Below are 17,490 nucleotides of genomic sequence, written 5' to 3'. Positions count from 1 at the left end.
ACTTCATCCCTTGCTCTTGCTATAGCAATTTTATGAAAGAGAGTTCTATCAAGAAGTTTGCCATGCTGTGTTTGGATGTAGATGTGGCTACGATGCTTAGTGAAGGTAATTGAAGATACAGTAATTCAAACTGCCAATTTCAACATACATATGCATACATCTTGCTGGTCCACTTAATCTATCCATTAAAGAATTCCGCAGATGTCTTTGGTAATGGACTAGACAGATCAGCAGGAAGCACTCATAGAAGAAGTGTTGCAAGAGAGTATACAGTGGCTACAGAAGACAAGCAGGGCTGGCATTACCATACAGGTAAAAGGGGCAATTCCCCCAAGGTCCCTGAATGCTGCCAGCCTTTCCCAGGTCTCCCTCTACTTGTGCTCCCCGGGGACAACTGCAAAGTTTTGTCAGCATATCAACTCACCTGTCCCATTGCACTGCTCCATCCATGCGTAATGTCATCATCATCCCTGTTGGCTGCCTCTTCTCCATGAACCATTGCATTTCATTATACAATAACAAGTACCGGGTCACTGAGAAGAGGCTCCTTCATACGTGAAGACGAGAGTGCACAGACTGGAACAGTGCCCTGGGACAGGTAAGTTGCTATTCTGACAAAACTGGTGCAGGGGCCCTGGGAGCACAGTAGTGAGGTTGAGTGGGGGAGGTCTGGGAGCAGAAGTAGCAGCCATCTCAAAGGCTCTGGGGGGTGAATATGCTCTGGGGGAGGGGGGCAGTTTAATTTTGCCCTGGGGCTACGGTGTGGTTTCATCTGGCTCTGGAGACCAGAACACCAACCTTGGGGATCCGGGGTACGGTTGCTTGTCATAAGCACACTCACCTCCATTCACGCCATCATATGGCCCTTATTTAATAGGCAAACATTTTTCATCTTATCTTTAAAATAACTTTTCAGCACTTTGCAATTACAAATGTGCCTGAAAATAGGTGAAAAGGTATTATTAAAATTGTTTTGAGTACCATATTTTCCTGACAATAAGAGGTTTCTAACCATAAGACGCACCTAGGCTTAGAGGACAAAAACCAGGGGGAAAAAATATACTAAACCTGGTGAGTCCGTGGTGCAGACACGTCTTGTGGATGCTCTCCCCCAATTATTATGTTCCCTTTGTACTTTTTGTGTCCCCCTTGTACCTCTTGTGTAGGGATGGTCGGAAATGCCCATTTCCGATTCCACAGAAATTCTGTTATACGATTTTCCATTTTTCCGATTTCCAATGAGTATTTTATTAGTCATTTTTTGCATCAGAGAATGCAAAAAGTGAAAAAAAAAAAAAAAAAAAAGAAAGAATCAGTAAACGGAAATAGGAAAAACAGAAAATCAGTCTTGTGATTGGTCTCAAATTAAAATTTTGCAGAAAAATTCTGCATTCTCTGACTCCAATGCTGCCAAGTTCTGTAAGTGGGCTAAATGCATGCTGCTGAAATACTTTCAAATAAAGAATTAAAAAAAAAAAATCTACTGAGTTGCGGTAAATCGGATTCCAATTTCCACTTTCCGAATGGAAACTGAATGAGCATTTCTACTCTTGTGTCCACATGTGTCTGCCTCTGTCCCCCTTGTCCCTCCTTTTACATCGTGGCTACAGGGAACCGCTGTCCTGCTTCCTTCCTCTTCACAGCAGCCACAGGAAGCGCTGTGAAGGATTATGAAGAAGCACGCACGGGAAGATTATGAAGGAGCACGCACGGGAGGATTATAAAGGAGCACGCACGGAGGCAAAGGGGCTGGCGGGGACTATAATAGAGGAAGCGGCCAACCACACGAGTGGGAGAGGGGGGCGGGCGGAATGCTGTTCCAGGGCCCATGCCACCTGACGCAAATACGTCACGGCATCATGGGCCAACCGCCCCTACACCTTTGTGTTCTAGTTGTTTTTCTCCATCCTCCTTTTTGCCCCGTTTGTGTCCCGTGTCCTCCTCCATTACCGTGCATAGTTAAAGAAGTGTCAGTATGTGTCTCGCCTTATCCATCAATGCCCATGGCTATAAGAGACCTCTTCTCTCCCTCAATGTTTCCCTAGGACCAGCTTCTGCTGATTGCATCATTACACATGACCAGCACTAAGGGAACAGTAGGAGAGAGGAGAGGTCTCTGATCACCTGAGTGCCTATGAATTAGGTGAGATGCGCTGCCTCTGCTTTTAACTATACATGGTGGGAGCTGAGGTACAAAGGAGGACACAGGACAATACAGGGAATACCTGAAATTGCAGTGGGTCAGAGGTTCATATCGGTGGTTGTTCATAAGTCGGGGGTTTCCCTGTATTTGGGCTATAAAAGGCAGAAAAGCGGGAAGAAAAAGAGCATCTTACAGTCCAAAAAACATTGTATTTGTTGCTTGCTGGTGGTTAACAGGTATTTTATTGACAAAGTGTAAAAATAGAGAAAGCCCAGGAAAAAAATGTATTGCATTTCTACAAGGTGATATAAGTCTGAGAGCTTCATAGAATATTGTAAAGTAGTAATTCTGTGCAACTTTGCCAAGAACAAACACACCATTTTATATATTTATAAAATAATAATAATAATAATAATAATGATAATAGTATTTTTAGAGTGCTTTTCTCCCTGGGGACTGAAAGTGCTGTGACCCTGTGTTCTGTAGTCTCAAAAGCTCTGAAAAAGAGGTGGGTTTTTGGCCTTTTCGTAAAACTGTCCAGAGATGGGGCCTCTCACACTGATTGGGTAAGCGAGTTCCATGGAGTAGGCGCTGCATGGGGAAAGTTCTGAGCACCAAATGTTTTTAAGTGGATCCTGGGAATAGCCAGATTCATGGTGGGTGCATGGAGGGGCATGAAGCTCCAATAGATCTGCTACGTATTTGGGTCCCATGTGGTTTAAAGCGTAGAATGTCAGCAGGCAGATCTTAAAATGGAGTGTCCATTTTACTGAAACACAGTGAAGAGCTTGCAGTACTGGGGAGATGTGTGAGCTGCAGGGGGCATTGATTAGGAGTCTGGCTGCTGCATCCTGTATTAGTTGTAAGAGGCGCAGAGCTTTATCCAGGGATCCAATGAATAGGGCATTGTAGTAGTCCAGGTGTGAGGATACAAAGGCATGAACTAGAGTAGGTACTGTAGGTCTTCAGCTGGGATAAGGTTTTTAATTCTTGATATATTTCTCAAATGGAAGAATGAGGGTTTGACGACAGCTGATACCTGGTGTTTGAATGTTAGCTTTCCATCCAGGATCACACCCAGGTTTTGCAGAGAGTCTTTATACTGCATGGCATCTCCCCCAATTTCTAGTTTGAAGTGGGGAGACTTTATCCGTCATCCCCAACACCTCAGTTTTGTCAGTCTAAACCAGCTGGTGTTCATCCTGTTTTGTAATTCCACTTAACAGGCATTGATGGATGCTAATGGGCCTTGTGTGCTAGGTTTGAAGGACAGGCAGTTCCGTGTCATCTTTGAGGCAATGGTATCCTAGGCCACAATTTTGGACTATTGTGACCACTGGGAGCATGTAGACTGCAAAGAATAACGGTGATAGCACCGAACCCTGTGGGACTCCATAAGCAAGTGACACTGGAAAAGAGTAGTTGGTGCCCAGGCATACTGTACAGGAAGGACTGTAACCAGCTGAGAACAGCACTCCTTAGGCAGCAATATTTCTTTGATTGGATAAATATTCCTTAATCCACGGTCTCAAAAGCTGCAGGCAAATCAAAAAGAATCAGAATTGAGCACTCGACCTTGTCCATGGGCGTCCACAGAAATGATTCCCTTCAAAATGGGGGGGAGTCATGCGGCGCCGGGAAATAGGCGTGACCATGAACCACGATGTGGGTGTGGTCACAGGTGAAGCCAAATTTACATGAACTTAGCAATGATGGGAACATTAGACTAGGGCTATGGTAGAGATTAGAATGCAAGTGCCTCCAACAGAGATTCCCCCCAGTTTAGGTAGTGACAGGGAAACTTAAGCCATGCCCCCTGTGTGGTATTAAGCCACACCCCAGATTTTGCAGGAGGGTGCCAGTGGGTGGGAGAGGGTGACAATGGGCGGAAGGGGGTGCCAGTGTGTGGGGAGGACAGTAGAAAGGCAGAGAGAGAGAAACTGCAGAGAGACACAGCTGAGAGGGAGAGTGACAGCTGAGAGGCAGAGAGAGAGACAGCAAAAAGAGAGAGCAGAAAGGCAGAGAGGGACAGCAGGGAGGCAGAGAGATAGAGAGAGAGAGTAGGAGAGAAAGAGACAGCAGAAAGGCAGAAAGAGAGACAGCAAAAAGACAGAGAGAGAGAGAGAGAGAGAGAGTGAGCAGAAATACAGAGAGGGGGAGCAGAAAGGCAGAGAGAGAGAGAGAGACAGCAGAAAGGCAGGGAGATAGAGAGAGACAGCAGAAAGGCAGAGAGAGAGAGAGAGAGCAGAAAGGCAGAGAGAGAGAAACAGCAGAAAGGCAGAGAGAGACAGCAGAAATGCAGAGAGAGAGAAAGCAGAAAGTCAGAGAGAGACAGCAGAGAAGCAGAGAGAGAGAGAGGAGAGAGAGCACAGAAAGGGAGAGAGAGAGACAGCAGAAAGGCAGAGAGAGAGCAGAAAGGCAGAGAGAGATAGAGCATAGAAGCAGAGAGAGAGAGAGAGAGCACAGAAAGGGAGAGAAAAAGGCAGCAGAAAGGCAGAGAGAGAGAGAGCAGAAAGGCAGAGAGAGAGAGAGAGACAGCATAGAAGCAGAGAGAGCAGAGAGAGAGAGACAGCAGAAAAGCAGAGAGAGAAAGAGTGCAGAAAGGCAGAGAGAGAGACAGCAGAAAGGCAGAGAGAGACAGCAGAAAGGCAGAGAGAGAGAGAGAGAGAGAGAGAGAGAAGAAAGGCAGAGAGAGAGAGAGAGAGAGAGAGAGAGACAGCAGAGAGATAGACAGGAGAGAGAGAGAGTTGAGAGGCAGAGAAAGAGAGACAGCAGAAAGGCAGAGAGAAAGAGACAGCAGAAAGAATGAGACAGCAGAAAGGCAGAGAGAGAGAGTGACAGCAGAAACGGACATCAGAAAGGCAGAAAGAGTATAATTGCCCCCAGTATAGTTAGTATAGTTGCCCCCAGTATAGCTAGTATAGTTGCCCCAAGTATAACTAGTATAGTTGCCCCCAGTGTAGGTAGTATAGTCACCTCCAGTATAGCTAGTACAGCTGCCCCCAGTATTAGTATAGTCACCCCCAGTATTAGGTCACCCCCAGTATTAGTATAGTCGCCCCCAGTATAGCATAGTTGCCCCGGTATGGGGGAAGCTTGGAAGGAGGGACAGCGACAGGGAGGGGGGCCAGACACCGCCACCTCCCTCACCTGGGTCCTCTCCTTCTGGTACTTCCCCTCTCCAAATTAGCAGCGGCAAACAGAATCGATCATCAGTGGGCGGAGAGGAATTACTCACCTTCTTCCTGCGTTCCAGGCGATGGCACGCAGCGTCATCGTCATGTGACACTGGTCTCCGACTTTTCCGCCGTTTACTGTGCTTCCACTAATCAGGAAGCACAGTGCGGTGGAGAAGGCGGTGACCAGTGTCACGTGACGATGCTGCTGTGCGCCATCGCCTGGAACGCAGGAAGAAGGTGAGTAATTCCTTTCCATCCGCTGATGCCCGCTTCTGTTTGCTGCTGCTAATTTGGAGGGGAGAAGTGCCAGAAGGAGGGGACCCAGGTGAGGCAGGTGGAAGGTCTGGCCCCCCTCCCCGCTGCTGTCCCTGCTGCCCCTCCTTTTGTGTTGCTTCCCCCTCTTGAGGGTTTGGTTGGCTGGGGGGGGGGGTGCATGCCCGATTTTGCCCATGCTCTTGTCTCTTGCTGTAAGTAGATCATTCACTACTCGGACTAGTGCCCTTTCAGTGCTGTGCCTTGTCCTGGCTGAAAGGTATGAAATATGTTGTTATCTGCAAGCCTGGCTTCTAGCTGGTTGGCGACTGCCTTTATCAATAACTTTTGACAGGAATGGTAAGTTCACCACAGGTCTGTAGCTGGCCACAGAATCAGGATCCAGTGATGGTTTCTTCAAGAGGGGTTTGATGATTGCTTTCTTCAGTGCCTCTGGAAATAGCCCACTTTGCAAGTATTTTGTTGTTTTGTTTAGTGCTGGTCTGATCAGCTATAGTCATACGACAATAGGCACTTACAAAGTCCTAGGGTCCATTGAAGTTGTTGGTATAATGCTGACATGGATGGCAGGCATTTTGTTAGTGAAGAAGGCAGAGATTTCTTCACATCTTTCTCTGGATAATGGGGTTGGGGATTTTAGACAGAGTGTTTCCACTGTGTGAAAGAGCTGATTTGTTTTTGTTTTTTTTGGGGGGGAGGGGGTACTTTTTTAGATACTGGACTAGACTGTATTTGTGCTCCTCAGTATAAAAATACTGTGTGTATCCAGCAGAGATTGGTACTATTTTTTCACTTTGCTACTTTTTTTTTTTAATAGAAACAGGAAATGTTTTTAAGAAAGGCCTTTTTATTAAAAGAAAACACATCTTGCTAAACACATACAGGTAGAAGGCTGCGCATCCCTGACCTAATACTACAATTGAATGGTTAATCGCTGTGGCGTACACCGCCCCTCCTGGACTAAAATTGCACGCCCCGCATCCAGACAATGCAATACTGGTTTATGGAGAAAGTTTAGCTTCCATTATAGTTTGCATGCAAAATACAATCCACTAGACATCTGCACCAACGTTGAGGTAATTCTCCGAAGCAGATGTTAGCACTATCTAACCTAAGTTAAAAGCATATGTCCTTACCCTGGCAGCAGCTAAGCAAAAATGTGTAACTTACATTCAATATGGACAGCAGAAAATAAAGCCAGTGCTCACCACATGGGCTGCATTTGAATGACTTATCACCTCATGTGCACCACTTAAATACACACTCAGCAATCAAACAGATGCAAAACATATGCATAATTAAATATATCTGAGCTCTCCTGCTAGCCCCATAGAAGGCCGTTCACGCCAATCGGGCGTGGAGCGGTCCTAGGGCTGCAGTAATGCTCACGCCAATTGGTGTGGAGCACTCGGCAAGTATTTAAGACCAGCTAACAATCTGACGCTAACTAGCAAGCAGCCTGCAATAACATTAACAGACTAAGCAGAAAGTCAATAGGAAGAGCCCCTCCTGCTACTTACCCCATTTAATGCGATGCACTGGCGGGAAGAACATGAGAAAGGCAGAGCTGGAGAAATAGATATTCAAAGAGGCTTTTCTGTATTACTTAAGATGTGCTGATCTCTATACTGACACACAGAAGAGATTCCTCTAGAGGCATGCATGCACATCTGAAGTGATGCAGGAAGCCTTGTAAGTCACAATACTGACACAGGAACGACACATGCAGAGAGAAAAATCACAGCTTGACCTACTCTACAGCTGGTGATAGAAACCAAGCAAGACTTAGTGAATTGAAGCAACATTTTTGGTAAATTACTGAAATTTACCACATGTGTGGAAATCTTAGTGAATTTGTAAAAATAGTCTGACATACTGAATGCAGTATTTTGCCAACCAACATTTTTGAACAGAATTGGGTCTCTTAGTGAAATGAAGCCATTGAATTTAGAGTGGAGGGAAGTGACAACTACAACTTTTTTTTAGGAAGTACCATTTGTGGTCCTAAGACTTCTGCCCCTCCATGAATGCCCCTCATGCCAACCATTTCTGTTCTCTAGGTCAACTGTCTTAAAAGTTTAATTCCTGGCAGACATGTATGTAGAATGCATAATAGGGAATGTATTACCTTCCAAAATATTATTTGGAATATTTTATTTTATCCAACCTGTTCTGCGATTTTAATGGCTTTAGACATCCCAGACAACTTACCGATCTCACCTTTCTCCACTGCTGCCCAACAAACACAAAGACGTTAGGGTTGCTGAAGGGACTGTGCAGGACGGTAAAGCAAGGACCACGCTTGTCACAACCGCATGCATTTTACCGCATGCAAAATCGCATTACAATTCAAAACCAATATTAGTCAATGGGATGGTTTACACTTGAAATCGATTTTTCCATGAGGGCAAAAACATTTACAACTGCGCATCTTAATTTCGTGCATCATATGAATTTTCACATTGACAATCATTAGCTACTGTGTTAAACATATGTGTTAAAATGAAGACAGACACATGTAGTGTCTGAAAAATTAGCTGAAGTAAAATGTGTTTTCATTTTCTGTGTAGACAAGTGTGGTTCCTGCATTGTGCTTGTGCTCGATATTTGTAGCCACAGTTTGCATAGCGGGCAGCTGCGGCATCCACTGTCTTATCGGGCACCTCAAGCTTGCAGCCGGGGGGAAATGGCATCAGTTAAGATTTCCACTTCATGCTGCATTTAAATGTTTTCTTCTTCCTCTGCGTCTCAAGTTGGGGGTCAATATTTTCTTCTCTTAGGTTACAAACACATCACTAGCATGAAACTGTAAGGAAAGAATGGCTGTAACTTGTTCTGTGGTTATATTTAGACAGCATTACTAATCTGGCAGGATAACAGATCCAGTGCCTCTTGCTTTAAAGGTGTGGAACACACGTATAGGCATTCCCCACTACAAGAAGGAGCAAACCCCAAAAGCCATATAAAGTCAGGGGCATAACAAGAATAAATGGAGCCCTCTACAAAAAGATAGCATAATGTCCCCTGGCCCCTCAACCGCATTCATTTGAAAAGGAGGACTGGAAAAAAGGGCACCAGATATAGCTGAGAAACCTCATTTTGGTTATAAAATGGTATATCACCGAGAGAAGTGCTTTTGGTCATAAAAGTGCACCGCTTATAGCTGAGAAAAATGATTTCCATTATAAAAGGACATTGGATATATCCAAGATAAGTGATTTTGGTTATGAAAGGATGCTGGATATAGCCAAGAAAAAAAGTGATACAGCTGAGAAAAGTGATTACTATGACCTAACTTCTCCCTACTCTTGCACAGAATCCCTCCACCCCCACCCCCTTGGTGGAGTCTAAGACTAAAGGTGGCCATACACTGGTCAATTTGCCATCAGATTTGACCAACAGATAGATCCCTCTCTGATCGAATCTGATCAGAGAGGGATCGTATGGCCACCTTACTGCAAACAGATTGTGAATTGATTTCAGCTTGAAACCGATTCACCATTTGCTGAGCTGCCGCTGTCACCCCCCGGGCCCCCCCATACATTACCTGAAGCCTGGTCCCGGGCATCTTCTCCGCATCAGCTTCCGCATCCCGGCATCCAGCATAACTTTCTGTCACTCCAGTGACAGCGCAAGTTCAAATAGAGCGCCCTCTATTTGTACTTCCGCTGTCACTACAGTGACACAGGAAGTTATGCCGGATGCCAGGATGCGGAAGCTGATGCGGAGAAGATTCCAGCCGGAAGTCGGGAGGTGATGCGGAGAAGATGCCGGGAGATAGCTTCAGGTAATGTATACCTGCGTCGGTCATACGCTGCTAGCGATGCGCTCCTTACCCGCGGCGATCGACGGTAATTTTCCGCACAGCGTGATCGACGGGACCGATCTATTTCGGGCCGAAATAGATCGAAAATTAGCATGTTGCGTGAACGATTTGACAGCAGATTCGATCCCAGTGATCGAATCTGCTGTCGATCGGCGGGTAATTGGCCTAGTGTATGGCCAGCTTTAGTCTAAGTCTAATCCTAAGACCCTCCGTTGGTGCCCAACCCTAAGATCCCCCCAATGGTAACTAACCCTAAGACCCCCCTGGTGGTGCCTAACCGTAAAGGAAAGATCCACGGAGTTTGTTAAAAAAAAATACAAATCCACTTACCTGGAGCTTCCTCCAGCCCGTGACAGGCAAGACGTGCCCTCGACGCCGCTCCGGAGGCTCCCGGTCTTCTCCGGTGGCTTAGCCGACCTGACCAGGTGGCTTCCTGGTTGGGCTTCTCCTTGCGCTCCAAGTGCTTCTCACGTGGTCGCGCTGACATCATCGGACATCCTACGGTCTGTACTGCGCAGGCGCAGAACTACTGCGCCTGCGCAGTACAGCCTGGAGGACGTCCGATGACGTCAGCACAACCGCGTGAGATGCACGTTGGAGCGCACAAGAGCCCAACCTGGAAGCGGGCCTGGCCAGGTCAGGTGAGCCACCGGAGCAGAGCGGGAGCCTCCGGAACGGAGTCGAGGGCATGTCCTTCCTGCCACGGGCTGAAGGAGGCCCCAGGTAAGTGAATTAGTATTTTTACTTCTCCGTGAACCCTCCCTTTAAGACCTCCCCTTGGTGGTACCTAACCCTTTAGGCACAGGACTAGGGGGTTGGTTAGGTTAGGCACAGGCTAGGGGGTCGGTTAGGGTTATGCATTGGCATGGCGGTCAGTTAGGGTTAAGCATTGGCAGGGGTCGGTTAGGGTTAGGCACTTGAAATGTTCCTCCTTGGAAACTAACTAGCCACCACTGCCATTACAGCAAGACTGTAACCACTGACAGCTGCTATTACAGAGACCTCGATGACAGACAAACACAGGTAGAAGCTGTTACTGCAACATACGAGGGATGTTCCATCAGTTCCTGGCCTGGAAATTCTCTAGTGGGGTCTGTTTGTTGGTTCTGCTCTAAAAAGTGCTAGATTTACTATGTGAATATTACTGCTTTGAGAATCTATTATTATAGAATCTAACTGTGGATCATGGTCATTTCTAGCCTTTTTTGTCACTCCAGGCAAGAAGTCCTGTGTCATTTCCCCCCCACACACAAAACAAAGAATATAAACCATGTGCCATATAGGGTGGATGCATAATACAGAGAGTCCCTGAGATACAAAACAACTCGCCGATCCTGTCGCATTTCATTGCTCAAAAACTTCCTGCACTACCTGAGTTTAATGTGTAAATGCAGAGTATAGTGCAGCAGCAGCAGCAGCTGTGCTCTCACCTTCCTGCTGTAGTGCAGTGCTGTGCTTCTGCCTGTCCACTCACCACTCGCCCTAGTGCCCAGCATCTCCTACCGCATGTGGTGTGATTGCACGCGACATGCGGAGAGCAAGCTCTAGAGGGAGCAGAAAACAGACAGGATGGTTCCACAGGCACAGCACTGGACTCCAGAGGGGAGGGGGGGGGGGGGTTTAGAGCACAGCTTCTGGTGCGCTATACTCTGCCTTTACACACTGGACTGGGGGAGCACAGGACGAGGACAGAAACAGCTAGTGGGACAAGGGAACAAAGAGAGGCACAGAGGGATGCATACAGATCCGGATGATGCACAAGGCAGGTTAGACAGGTGTCTAGGGTATGGAGAGATTCTCGGGCCTGATTTATGCTAACACCCAATAAATCTTGCCAAAAAAGCTAGGTTGCCATCAACTGTGGGACCAAAGCAATTGTTTTTCTAGGATACCATTTCACTTTAATCCATCTCTGGATGCACAGGGGGCAGAAGTGGCACATGGGGACTGAAGGTGGCATAAGGAGACAGAAGGAGGGACAAAAGAAGACAAAAGGAGGCACAGAGGGACACACAGGGGGACAGTGGTGGCACAGGGGGACTGAGGGTGGCACAAGGGGACAGAAGGAGGTACAAACAACTGTGAGGGTGTGGCTTCATTTGTGAGGTGTGACTTAATTCAGGAAGGGGTTACAGTAAGGGGTAAGGCTTAATCCGCGGCATGGTACCCCCCAGGACCAATGGCACACCAGGCATTGAGCTGTTATGCCTATGCCTAAAAACAGCCCTGCTGTGGATCATCACTGATAAAATACAGTGGGATGTGAAAAGTTTGGGCAACTTTGTTAATTGTCATGACTTTCCTGTATAAATCGTTGGTTGTTACGATAAAAAATGTCAGTTAAATATATTATATAGGAGACACACACAGTGATATTTGAGAAGTGAAATGAACTTTATTGGATACAAAAAGTGTGCAATAATTGTTTGAACAAAATTAGGCAGGTGCATAAATTTGGGCACCACAAATAAGAAATGAAATCAATATTTAGTAGATCCTTCTTTTGCAGAAATTACAGCCTCTAAATGCTTTCTGTAGGTTCCAATAAGAGTCTGGATTCTGGTTGAAGGTATTTTGAACCATTCTTCTTTACAAAAATCTCTACTTCATTCAGGTTTGATGGCTTCCCAGCACAGACAGCTCTCTTTAACTCACACCACAGATTTTCAATTATATTCAGGTCTGGGGACTGAGATTGCCATTCCAGAACGTTGTACTAGTTCCTCTGCATTAATGCCTTAGTGGATTTTGAACAGTGTTAAGGGTTGTTGTCTTGTTAAAAGATCCAGCCCCGGTGCAGCTTCAGCTTTGTCACTGATACCTGGACATTGGTCTCCAGAATCTGCTGATACTGAGTTGAATCCATGCGTCCCTCAACTTTGACGAGATTCCCAGTCCCTGCACTGGCCACACAGCCCCACAGCATGATGGAATCACCAACATATATTACTGTAGATAGCAGGTGTTTTTCTTGAAATGCTGTGTTGTTTTGCCTCCATGCATAACGCCCCTTGTAATGCCCAAATAACTCAATTTTAGTAATAAAGCTTCAAAAACAATATTACGCTGTTTGAGCTTTTTATTCTTTATGTCATGTACATATTGACCAAGCTCAAAGAAAGACAGAGCCTAATCTATGCTCATATGATCATTTGGTATGATCATAGGAGTTGGTGATGACGTTTTATTAGAGGTGAGGTGTGGTGGTGGTTGTTGAACCAGAAGAGTGCATATCAGGGCTGAATACTGAAGATTTCTTCACCAAAGAAATGCTAGCATTAAACCCTTCATGAATTACTCTCACATTCAACACCATTCATACCTTTTGAAAGCGAGGCAAAGCAGGTCAGTTTGTCAACAAGAGATGTAGCACTGGTGCTGTGCCATTAAAAACATAAATAAAATAAAATTAACTGGCAATGCTAAAATCAGTAGGCAAGCAACCGATGCTACTAATAAAAAATGTATTTGCTGCCAGATGCTAAATGAATACTGTATTGGTGGATGTCAGTAGGGCCAGGCACCAACTAGAAGGTTGAGGGTTAGAGGAGAGGGTAGGTATATGTTGATTTAGATGCTAGGGTTACAAGGTTAAAGTTAGCTGTCAAGAAGGTGTTATATTTCCGTTGAATATTATTTGGAGAATCAACAAAAACACTAATAATAACATTTTTGCACAAAGTACAGGAGTAAGTAGGAAGGTCGAGTACACTGTTCACCAGTAGATGTCACTGCTGTCAAGTAAACCTAAACTAAAGGCCGTTTGTACTACAGTACTATGATTTGGAAGAGCAGATGAGAGAGTTTGAGAGTTTACATCACAGAAATCTTGAACACTTTTGTTTCAGGTTGCTATTATGATATCACCACTGTTATGGCCCATACTCACGGGCTACAATTGTGGCCTGTCGCTAGCACACGGGAGCGTGTGCGCGACAGGCCGGCGACAGCTCGTCGCCAGGTCCCTCTGCATACACACGGCGGAGGGACCTGGCAACTGATGCGAAGAAAGCTGTCTCTGATGTTCCTCCCCCTGCCGGAAGCTCAGGGTATTCCCTGCTGGTTGCTGTCGCTAGTCCGCATACCCACGCGGACTAGCAACAGTTGCGGCGGAGTTGCGGTGGCAACTGTCGCCAGGCGATTGACCGCGCCAATCGCCTGGCGACAACAGCGACGAGCGACGGTTCGGGGTGCGCGCCCGTGTTGCGCCTCATACTCACGGGCGACCTGTCACCGCAACACGCGCGCGCCGCGTGTTGCGGCGACAATTGTAGCCTGTGAGTATGGGCCATTAGGCTCTGTTCACACTTCACAGATCAAAAACTGAAGCGGTAAAATAGAATCCATCAAAGTATGTACATTAAGTGTAAGTTGTGAGCTCTGTTGCATTACCTGTTGCCATCTGCTTGGTATATCAGTGACATATGCAACGGATCCAATGATCCAGCTTGCCTATATTTGCATTTCTTTCTTTGGAACTGACCAAATGGATCCTTTTCAAATGGATTGATTAATAGGATCTGTTTGCATCCGTGGGGATCCATTCCATTTCATTCCACGTAACGGAATGTTTTTTTAGGACAGTGTGAACCAAGCCTAATACAAAATGTCTACTTGAATCTTTCTAACATCTTATTCAGCAAGGGCAATGACATTCCATATCATATATTGCTAATTCACCTGGTCTATTACCATTTGCACAGTATGCCAAGCTTTACCTGGAGAACACTGGAAAAATAAGTGATATTGCAAACCTGGCCTGGATTTATGAAGTATTGTCTTCTAATAGGAGGTATAAGTTTGCAATCCTCACATGGGACTTATTCGAGTATGGCGGGTTGTTGAAACATATGTGAGTTTGAGCTACTGCCATTACACACTGCCACCCACAGAAAGAGCATTTTTGTTTTACTTAAAGGGAAGGTCCAAGCAAAAAAAAAAAATGAGTTTAACTTACCTGGGGCTTCTACCAGCCCCATGTAGCCATCCTGTGCCCTCATAGTCACTCACTGCTGCTCCAGTCCCCCGCTGGCAGCTTTCTGACCTCGGAGGTCAGGGCCGCATTGTGTACATTTTTACGCATTCCCGCTAGTGCAGGAACATTAACATATACATTTTTACGCGTTAGTGGTGCAACGCATACATTTTTGTTCCTGCACTAGCTGGAATGCGTAAAAATGTATGCAATGCGGCCCTGACCTCCGAGGTCAGAAAGCTGCCAGCGGGGGACTGGAGCAGCAGTGAGTGACTACGAGGGCACAGGATGGCTACATGGGGCTGGTAGAAGCCCCAGGTAAGTGAAACTCATTTTTTTTTTTGCTTGAACCTTCCCTTTAACCACTTGAGGACCCACCCTTTACCCCCCCTTAAGGACCAGCGCTAGTTTGATTGATCTGTGCTGGGTGGGCTCTGCAGCCCCCAGCACAGATCAGGGTGCAGGCAGGGAGATCAGATTGCCCCCCTTTTTTCCCCCCTATGGGGATGATGTGCTGGGGGGGTCTGATCTCTGCTGCCTGCGAGTGGCTGGCGGGGGGGGCACCTCAAAGCCCCCCTCCGCGGCGAAATGCTCCCCCTCCCTCTCCTACCTGGCCCCCTTTGGTAAGCCGGGCTGCACAGGACGCTATCCGTCCTGTGCAGCCAGTGACAGGCTGTCTCCTGTCACATGGCGGCGATCCCCGGCCGCTGATTGGCCGGGGATCGCCGATCTGCCTTACGGCGCTGCTGCGCAGCAGCGCCGTACAAATGTAAACAAAGCGGATTATTTCCGCTTGTGTTTACATCTAGCCTGCGAGCCGCCATCGGCGGCCCGCAGGCTATTCACGGAGCCCCCCGCCGTGATTTGACAGGAAGCAGCCGCTCGTACGAGCGGCTGCTTCCTGATTAATTAGGCTGCAGCTGGCGACGCAGTACTGCGTCGCTGGTCCTGCAGCTGCCACTTTGCCGACGCACGTTATGAGTGTGCGGTCGGCAAGTGGTTAAAGAGGAACTTCAGCCAAAACAAACATATTGTCATTACGTTACATTAGTTATGTTAATTAAAATAGATAGGTAATATAATTTTTTACGAACCCTGTTTTAAAAGAACAGGCAAAGGTTTGTGATTTCATGAGGACAGCCATCTTTACGCTTGAAAGGAGGTGACAGGGAGCATGAGACACAGTTCCAACTGTCCTGTGTCCTGATCACTCCTCCCAGCTGCTATGCAACGAGAACAACAACATCAGAAATTCCATCATGCATTGCATAGCATCAGGGGAAAAATGCCAGGGCAGTTTTCATTGATGGGTCAGAGCTTAGCTTCTAACTAAGCAGCTAATAATTAGGCTTGGGTATGAAAAACAAAGTTCTGATGCCGTGAACCTGTTAAAGAAACACCAAACCTTTTCAGTGCTGCTGAGTAGATTTTTAGTCTGGAGGTTCACTAAGTTTTTGTTGATGTAACGATTGGGTGCTGCAACTCAGACGTCTGATTATTTGTGATCTGCAGAATCACCAATAATACAGACGCTATACCTGATTATGTGGTGATCTGCAGTATCACCAATAATACTAGTATAGCTAGCTGAGAGTAAGGTGTGGTGTTTGGTGCAACAGTAGAATAAATGGATAGATCTCACCAGAAGAGCTGGTGAGTACTATCTGCAATAACAGTGCTAGACCTCACCAGGGGAGCTGGTGGGTACTAGCTGCAACAGTATAGACTACTCCAGAGGAGCTGAAGGTCTACCAACACTAATAACAATACCTTTACCAGAGGAGCTGGCAAAGTACTAATAATGAGAGAATAAGAAGTTTGGCTAAACCTTACCAGAGGAGCTGGTAAGGTACTGACAGCACAAATGACTGAATAGTTTAACTAGACCTTGCCAGAGGAGCTGGTAAGGTACTAGCAGCACAAATGACTGAATAATTTAGCTAGACCTTGCCAGAGGAGCTGGTAAGGTACTAGCAGCACAAATGATTGAATAGTTTAGCTAGACCTTGCCAGAGGAGCTGGTAAGGTACTAGCAGCACAAATGACTGAATAGTTTAGCTAGACCTTGCCAGTACTATCAGTCACTGGAGCTATGCAAGTGTCTGAACCTCACCAGAGGGCTGGTAGGTTCTAATAGCTAGAGCACCTCACCAGTGGCTAGGGCCCACTGGTGAGTAGAGTAGTCAGACAGGCAAAGATTCGACAACAGGCAGGCAGAGACAGTACAAAATCGGTAGGCGAGAGAGTAGTTAATATCAGGCAGAGGTTCAGCAACTAAAGTCAGAAAGGCAGAGGTACAGAATCGTTTAGCAATAGCAAGGTCAGAGAGTAGCCAGAATCAAACACAGGTTATCAGAATACAATGTAATAATAACTAACTATAGATAGATGTATATCGCAAACACTGCATATACATCTATCATCAACAGGAACCTCACTAGGTCTGAGTGCTAACACGAGTGTATTCGCAACAGCAGACAAGTTGCCAATAATCTGCGATGGCTTAAGAAGCCGAGGAGAGCCCAGCGCCACGCCCCGTAGCAATCAGCCAATCCGAGCGGCGCGAGTCACTCCTGACGTCAGCCGACCGGCAGGTCAGCTGACGCGTCTTCTTCCAGCATAAAGGTCCTGTCTCCGCGCGCCCGCGCGATACAGAGACCCTATGAGCAAGAGGCAATGCCATTCCCGGCGTGCTGGACGCCGCCGGGACGGATAAGGCCTGTGAACAGGGAACAAAGGCGGCTTCGGGACTAGCTTGCGTATCCACAGCCACCATAGTTTCAGATGTTACAGTTGACTTATTTAAAAATTGACTTATTTAAATAAAGGTTTTCAACCAAGTTTCTTCTCTTTGCATTGTTTAATTAGCTGGGTGAGCTGAACAATTGTAATTGACTGGAGTCTACAAAGAACTTTGCTATAATGTATTCCACAGCTGACTGGAACACCCCCAGCTAACTGGCATACCAACGTTCTTTTGCTATGAATACTCCTAACTTACTACCCCTATAACAGGATCCTCCCCTTTGTCACCTTTAGTTCAAAGCTCGTGATTCTATGGCATCCCTCATTCTATTGCCCCACTAACACCAGA

The sequence above is a fragment of the Hyperolius riggenbachi genome, chromosome 1, assembly GCF_040937935.1.
Source record: "Hyperolius riggenbachi isolate aHypRig1 chromosome 1, aHypRig1.pri, whole genome shotgun sequence".
In the NCBI taxonomy this organism is placed as follows: Eukaryota; Metazoa; Chordata; class Amphibia; order Anura; family Hyperoliidae; genus Hyperolius; species Hyperolius riggenbachi.
The sequence above is the reverse complement of the archived record's forward strand: the minus strand, read 5'-3'. Positions refer to the sequence as shown.